We start from the raw sequence: 9276 nt of genomic DNA, 5'->3' as shown, positions 1-9276 counted from the left end.
TGAATTGTTGGAAATTGTCGAGCGTTGGTCTCGAATTATTTGGTGATATAATATATCTGCTTGCTCTGGGATTTTCTGAGTGCAGGGATATAATTGTTGATAAGATATAGTTGTGATATAATAGATCTGCTTGCTCTGGGATTTTCTGAGTGCAGGGATATAATTGTTGATAAGATATAGTTGTGATATAATATATCTGCTTGCTCTGGGATTTTCTGAGTGCAGGGATATAATTGTTGATAAGATATAGTTGTGATATAATATATCTGCTTGTTCTGGGATTTTTCTGAGTGCAGGATTTTTATCTAGTTACGAATTAATTTATCATTGGTTATCAGGCATGACCATAAGTTTGCCAGGACGCTTTAGCGTTCTTGAAATTGATTGTTTAGGGTCCGGATGGGTCCGGAACCCTAATTCTCTACATGCTTTGTTTGAAAGTTGATCTTACTAAGCGTTTTCGCTTACTTAGTTGTTTCATGTTGTAGGTAAGAGCAAGGGCAAGGCAGAGCAGTGAGCGCTGGAGTCTTCCTTGCAAATGTACATGTGGACCGACCTTTTGGGAAGCCGTTTTATTTTTGGAAATGTTGTGTAATTTTCCTAAACTATGCTCACTCTACTCTTTATAAAATATGTTGAAACTAAATGTTAAGTATGGCCATACGACTTTTTAAAAAGTTTTTTTTTTTTATACGGGTTTTTGAGACATTTTGTTAAATGAAAACATTTATATTTCCGCATTATCGAGTCTTGAAAATCCGGGTCGTTACAGATATAAGGATGGATTCATTTATGCTTGATTATTGTGTTTGATTGTGTTGTTTTTATAGGAAAATTTGAAATTGCAGTATGCTATAGAAATAGAGGATACTCTGCCGAATTTTTTAAAAATTTTATAAGATTAGAACCTAATAATGATGGATTCATCTATGCTTGATTATTGTGTTTGTTTGTATTGGTTTTATAGGTAATTATGAAATTACGGTATGCTATAGAAACAGAGGAAACTCTGTCGAATTTTGAAAAAAAATTATAAGACTAAAACCTAATATAAGTTTTTTTTCTAACTTATTAAGAATTTAATATTGTTATTAATATGGATAAATCATGGATGCTTGAGAGGAGAGAAACATCACAATTTCAAGATGGATTCAACAAATTTTTAGAGTTTTGCCTAAAGAATTGTAGTGATCCACAAAAAATTCGTTGTCCTTGTATTGATTGTGGTAAAGGAGTAAAGGGGAATATTACCATGATAAAGGATCATGTATTTTTTCGGGGATTTGATATAAGTTATAGTAAATGGTATTGGCATGGAGAATTATTAAATGACAACCCATATCCGTTAGGTAGGCGAGGTGTAGATGATTTTGAGAGTAATGATTTTGATGATCATCCTATAGAATTGCTTGATGAAGCACAAGAAGAGTTTTTTCATAATCCAAAAAAATTTGATAGTATGGTTAGAGATGTAGATAGACAATTGTTCAGTGGTTGCAATAAACTAAGATTGCCAACAATGGTTAAATTTTATAACATAAAAGTAGAAAATGGAGTTAGTGATAAGTGTTTTAGTCAATTTTTAGCTGCTTTCAAGGAGATTTTTTCCACTAGAAAATTGTTTTCCGGAGTCTACATATGAAGTAAAGAAAACATTAAGTTTGATATGGTTGAAGTATGAGAAGATTCATGCATCTCTGAATGATTGTATTTTATATCGTAAGGAGTATGCAGACATGGACACTTTCCCAGAATGTGGTTTATCACGGTACAAACCTAACAAAAGTAAGGACATTAGGAAACTTATTCCTCAAAAATTGTTATGGTACTTACATTTGATTTCGCGGCTGAAGCGATTATATCGAAGTGCAAAACACTCTAAGAACTTAATATGGCACGAGACTCGACGAGTGAAAGATGGTAAACTCCAGCTTCCTGCAGATTCACAAGCCTGGAAGAAGGTAGATTATAACAATTCAGAATTCAAAAATGAACCAAGACATCTTCGTCTCGGTTTAGCTGCTGATTGAGTAAACCCGCATAGATCTCTTAGTAGTAGGCAAAGTTCATGGCCTGTCTTCCTGGTTATGTACAATCTTCCTCCTTGGTTGGTCATGAAAAGGAAGTTTATGATGCTTTCATTAATGATTTCAGGCCCAAAACAACCAGGACACAATATCGATGTTTATTTGGCACCATTAATTGATGATTTGAAAGAGCTGTATGAAAATGGTGTTGAGACATATGATGGTTTTAAAAAAGAAGTTTTTAATTTGAAAGCGATGTTGTTATGGACTGTTAATGATTTTCCAGCATATGGTAATCTATCAGGTTTGAGCACAAAAGGTTACCAAGCTTGTCCAATTTGTTGCACCAACACAAGGGTCCGTCGCTTGTCAAATGGACGCAAAATGTGTCATATGGGTCATAGACGATATTTGCATTTAAGTCATCCTGAAAAAGCATTTGAGGGTACTGTGGAACAAGACCTTGCTCATTTTCCATTGTCAGGTGAGCAAATTCTTAAGGAAGTAGAAAAAGTTAACTTTAGGTATGGGAAGAAGAATAAAAACAAAAAAGTCAATGGATGTTTTCAAAGAAAATCAATTTTCTTTCAACTTCCTTACTGGAAAGATTTACTCATTAGACATTGCTTGGATGTCATGCACATAGAAAAAAATGTATGTGAAAGTATAATCGGTACATTACTTGATATCCCAGGTAAAACCAAAGATGGTTTGTCTAGTCGTTTAGATCTTGTTGAGATGGGTATAAGACACCGCTTGGCACCTGAAGAGAAAGGTAAACGCACATATTTTCCTCCTGCTTGTTTTACATTGGCTAAAGAAGAGAAGCAAGTCGTATGTCAATCATTGGCAGAGATGAAAGTGCCTGATGGTTATTCATCGAATGTTCGAAACTTGGTGTCTATGCAATATTTGAAGTTAATTGGAATGAAGTTAATTGGTGTCTATGCAACAATTACATCCAATTGCCATTCGTTCAGTTTTACCAAAAAGAGTTCGAGATAGTGTGACAAGTGTGTGCATCTTCTTTAATCAACTATGCAGAAAATAATTGGAAATAAAGAAGTTGAATGCATTGCATGATGAAATAGTTGAAACTTTCCGCAAGCTTGAAAAATATTTTCCACCATCTTTTCTTGACATCATGATACATTTGATGGTCCATTTAGTAAGAGAAGCGAAGTTGTGTGGGCCAGTTTGGGCGAGATGGATGTATCCATTTGAAAGGAATATGAAGGTGTTGAAACGATATGTACGTAATCACCATCGCCCTGAAGCTTGTATGGTTGAGTGTTATTTAGCAGAAGAAGCTATGGAATTTTGTTCAGAGTACATGGTTGGAATCGACACAATCGAAATTAGCAAACCACGGAATAACTCGAATGGAGTTGATAGAGGATTACGAGGGAAAGGAACAGTAGTGACCATATCTCATGCAGAATTAGATCAAGCTCATTTAGTTGTGTTGGAAAACAATCCTGAGGTTCAACCATATATAAAGTAAGTTATAAATTTAATAAACATTATGCTCATTTTTATGTATAATTGAAATTTTAATGTTGTACTTTGTATTTGCAGTGAGCACATGGAGTTATTACAATCAATGATTCCAAACAAGGTTAAAAATAAACAGAAATGGATTATAGATGAGCATCATAAAACATTTAGACTATGGTTGAAAAATACTATTCTAGTAAGGTTGGGAGAAGAAAACCCTGGAGTGTCAACAGAGTTAAAATGCATATCATTTGGAGCAAGTGTTCATGTAATAAAGCATCATGCTTACATTGTTGGAGGAAAAAGATTTCACACAAAGTCAAGAGATGATGCTTGAATGGTTCAAAATAGTGGAGTAAGTATTGTTGCAGAAGCAATGCATTTCGCTAGTGCAAAAGACAATAATACAGTAGCTGGTACTATGACATATTATGGGGTTGTTGAAGAAATATAGGAGCTTGATTATTCCTTATTTCAAATTCCCATCTCAAGTGTTCTTGGGTGGACAACAATTTTGGGGTTAAAATTGATGAACTTGGATTCACTTTGGTTGATTTAAGTAAGAAAAGGTCACAAGAATGATCCTTTCATCATGGCTGCCCAAGCAAAACAAGTGTTTTACATAACTGATCCTGCTGATGATAAATGGTTAGTTGTTTTACGAACCCCGGAAAGGCAGTTTATAGAAGATTAAAATGACAAAGAAAATGGTGATTTGTTTCATGATAATTTTATTGTTGGACAACCAATACATGAGCAAGTTGAGCAAATCCATGATTTCAATGAAGATGATGATGATGATGATGGGGAATACATTATAAATGATATTAGAGATGGAATATGGGTAGCTTGTGAATCAACCAAGAAAAGAAAAAGGAAAAAAAGTGTCCAGTGAGTAATGTATTCATTTTTATGTTAAATATGTATTTATTTATGTCATAATTGTAACGTTAATTCTTGTTGATGACAAATTCTGAAGGGGAGAACACACCAAATAGGCGAGGCCCAACAAAGAAGAACAATATCAATAATAAAAAAGCTAAGAGAATAAAGAGAAATATTAAGTTTAATGATAAAGGTCAACCTATAGGGAAAGCATATAGTGAGATGCAATCGTACCTTGGAGTTAAAACTAGGAGAACAGTCTCTCTCAATTATAAGGATTGGAGACAAGTCCCACAAGAATTGAAGAATAGAATATGGGAGGATGTATATGTAAGAAAATATTTTAATTACTTGAATACATTGATCATTTTCATGAATTATTTTGCATTTCATTAATCATTTTCTTTCTATGTCAGGGTGGCTTTAACATTCCAGAAAATTGGCAACTAGAATTAATTAAATGTGCGGGAAGAATGATGAGAAATTTTAAGACCAACATCACTAGTGACTACATCTACCCTTTGGCAAAAGACGATCTGATAGATGAACTCCAAATCCTTCCTAAGAAATATCCAGAACTTGACCTAGAAGATTGGAGGACCTTTGTTAGCCGCCGTTTATCTCCTGAGTTTATGGTACTATTATGTATATCTATTACGTATATTTATCTCCTGAGTTTATGTAGTGGATAAATCATTGCAAAGGGTCAGAATGACATATTAACGCAAGCTTTAGGGACACCTAAGCACCCAGGCCGTGTTAGAGCACTTGGGTATGATATTATTTTTTATTTGTTGCATTTAACTTCATTCTACAATATTTTAGTTTTTAAATAATTGGGTTGATTATTGTAGGTCATTTGCGAAGATTTCATCCGTCTTTGGAAGAAAACCAAAAATAGCAAAAGAAATGGCTGATGTTGTTAGTAAGAAAGATGCAGAAATTGCGAGGCTCAAAGCAGAACTTAAAGCTTTAGAGGAGGAAAGAGCTAAACAAGCAGGTCGGATAGATGATATGGATGAACACGACAACGATGACGAGCAGAATGACGAAGAATATCACACACCGTACATGCAGGATGTGTTACTTTGTTCAGATAATATTCATAATGTGGTGGCAGAGGGTGTTATCATTGATGGGCTGGGTCCACTGACTATTTATGGTGTTCAACTGACAGACGAATACGCGAGGGTACGAGTCACCAAAATGTTACAAGAGGATGCTCCCATGTTCTGTTGGGGAGATATGCTATGTTCGAGATACTTATAACGTATTCATTCCTTGGCCAAAAGAATTAGTTATGACTGATTAGGTATAAAAGAATTCTTTAATTTGTTACCTATTAAAATTTGTGTTGGTCCATTATTTTAATATTATTTTTACTTGATGTTGTGTAGGGTCCTCTAAAAAAGAAACCTCCTATGTCAAAAAGCCCATCCAAGGATAAGACGAACCGTAATTCTCTGACTAGCCCACATCTGTCATCAGCTGGGTCTTACGTCAATCCAGAAAACACTCTGACCGAAGGCCAACCATTTGTCGATCACATCATCAATCGCATCCATGTTAGCCTTCAATTTATGGTGAGAGAATTTTGCAGAGTTAAGGGAATAAATACAGTCGTCTCAATTCCAGTGGACCCATCATTCATGAATCGCGAGTTAATCTTTATAACTTCAGAGGATGTGGAACGAGTTGCTACTTTGCATATGATTGGAGGCTCAACAATGATATTCGGATTAAGGAATCCCTTCAACTAATTCTTTGGAATGATATGAAATTTGGAATGGTTATGAGTAATGCTCTGTGATCTGTTGCAAATTTTCATAGTAAATTGAATGTTTACAGGTTTGGGTAGTCCTATTTATAGGGGAAGCTCTACCGAAATTTTTCAAAAATATTTAACACTTAAGAAAATTTTGCAGATGCATTTGGGAGTCCCTATTTCCCAATCAGCGTGTCTTTTACAAGTTTTTTGACATTGAGCGTCTTAGCATTAATAATGCTAATGATGTAGAACAATCAACCATTGACTTGGAAAATTGGTTGATGACCATGGATAGAGTTGGTCAACTATAATTTATACCTTGGAACATACGGTAAGAAATAATATAAACTTTTCTTATTTGATTATTGATATATTAAAATTTTAATTATTCTATTTAATACGCTTATTATTTTAGGGAACATTGGATGTTGGTGATTGCTATGCCAAAAGGAAAAATCATGTTCTTGGATCCACTGAAAGCACACAAATGTCCTGAAGAAATTGATTCAATGATAATGAGGTAAGTTTTAAATTTTTAAAAATATTTCTTAATATGCAACAACTATTACATGTTACTACATTTTAATAACTTTTGTTAATTTTCTTTTTAAATAGTGCATATTATAAGGCTTCTTCCAATGAATTACTCGGCAATCCTACAAGGATATTCAATGTTTTATGTCCAAGACAACCACAAAGTCATGAGTGTGGTTTTTATGTGTTGAAGTACATTAGAGATCTTGTACGGGCATCAAATGCAATAGAAACCTTAAAAGAAAAAGTAAGTTCGTTTTTTATAACTTATCTTGGTATCGATAAACTATAAAATTAATTTATATTTATTAATTTTACAGTTTGATGGGAAGAAGAAATATTGTGAGATTGCAGACCTCTTGCCAATCCAACACGAATGGTTACATTTATCAGTAAGCCTATTTTATTTATAAGTTCGTTTAGTTGTAAGTTTAGTTTTATGTAAATGTATGAATGTTAAGGCTAGCTATCTTACTTAAGTACTTGTGTTTTATATGCTTATGTATGACATTTTTAATTAATGAAAGTTAGCATATTTTCATTCAAAAAAAATTCTTAACCAATTCCAATTGTAATAATATATATAACTATAAATTCATATAATTAGACCGTTGAAAAAAAAATTAGGCCAAAATATATATATATATAATTAGACCATTTAAATAAAATTAGGCCAAAATATATATATATAAATAGAATTGGGCCATTTAAAAATAATCAGAAATAATTATTAAAAAAAATGGGCACTTTCTACTTCGGTTTTTAGGTAAAAACCGAAGTAAAAGGTGTACTTTCCACTTCGATTTTTACCTAAACACCGAAGTAGAATGTCCCTTGCTGGGCACTTTCTACTTCGATTTTTAGGTAAAAACAGAAGTGGAAAGTGCACCTTTTACTTCGGTTTTTACCTAAAACCCAAAGTAGAAAGTGCCCAGGATGGATGCGTGCCCCACTTTCTACTTCGGTTATTATGTAAAAACTGAAGTAGAAAGTGGAGATTCTAATTCGGTTTTTAACTACTTTTTACTTCGCTCCGAACTACTGCAGTTGCAAATTTTAGCGAAAACCGAAGTAAATCAAGCTTAAAAACCGAAGTAAAAGCCATTTTTTCTTGTAGTGGAGTATGATCACAGCTGAAGAGTGAGGAGAAGGGCTGGGTTCTAAGTCCTATTTATAGAGTTCTAGGAATAAAAATCTTCTTTTTGGCTTTGAATAAAAATCTTCTTTTTGGCTTTGAATAAAAATAATGAATTTAATTGAAAATATTTGAATATTCACCAGTCAAAGGCTTAGGACTCGGTCAAATCATTCAGAGGTAGGTCTAAGGAGTAAAAGCTTGTTTTAAAAAAAAAAAAATAGAATCCTAACTTCTAACTTCCTAAATCTCGTAACTCTAAACTCACCTATAGTAAAATCAACATAGCTGGAGTTGTAGGACTCTGATTTAGACCATCTTTATACCGTTAGAAATCTAATTCAATTATCTACAACTTTCTAAGAATACTATTTGTTGAAATTCATAATATAACTGGGTCAAAAATAGGTCGGAAGTTACAGTACCCTGAAGTTACGGGAAAATCTTTTTAATTATCTAAATAACAACCTAATCCACAAATTTCTTAACTAACCATAAAATAACAAACTCTAATTCCCTAATAATCATGCTTATGACAAGTGTCATATTCTTATTGGCTCTTTTTAAACTGTAGGTTATAATAAATAATACACCTAGGACCAGCAATATTAATCAAACCTTATGTTATAATTAATATTCTTAAACTATAGGTTAAACTTATAAGATTCATAACTATTGCTATGAGTTTCCAACTAAGTCCCGACTTGAACCAAAATCCACAGAATCTAACATACTACAAACTAATACTAACTACTACTACTACTATCTAGCTAGTTAAGTAAATATTCTGGGACTCTACAATCCAACATTCGAAACTTGGTATCCATGAGAGATTTGAAGATGATGGGTATGAAATCCCATGATTTTCATATGTTAATGCAACAATTACTTCTGATTGTTATTCGGTCAGTCTTACCGAAAAGGTTCGAGATTGTTTGACAAATGTTTGCATATTCTTCAGTCATTTATGCGAGAATTAGAAATGAAAAAAATGGAAGCATTGCATTGTAAGATAGTGGAAACTCTATACAACCTTGAAATGTTTTTTCCACCATCCTTCTTTGACATTATGATACATTTAATGGTTCATCTAGTAAGGGAAGTCAAGTTGTGTGGACCAGTTTTGGCAAGATGGATGTATCCATTTGAAAGGAGTATGAAGGTGTTGAAAAGTTATGTGTGTAATCATTATCGTATTGAAGCTAGTATGGTTGAATGTTATATATTAGAAGAGGCAGTAAAATTTTTCCCAAAATACATGAGTGGGGTTGAGGCAATCGGAATCAACAAACCACGAAATAACTCATATGGAGTTGATAAAGGACTACAAGGGAACAAAATAGTGATCACCGTATCTAGGGCAGAATTAGATCTAGCTCAATTAGTTGTGATGCAAAATAATCCTGAGATTCAATCATATATAATGTAAG

This window comes from Humulus lupulus, chromosome 1 (assembly GCF_963169125.1).
Source record: "Humulus lupulus chromosome 1, drHumLupu1.1, whole genome shotgun sequence".
In the NCBI taxonomy this organism is placed as follows: domain Eukaryota; kingdom Viridiplantae; phylum Streptophyta; class Magnoliopsida; order Rosales; family Cannabaceae; genus Humulus; species Humulus lupulus.
This window is presented reverse-complemented; position numbering follows the sequence as displayed.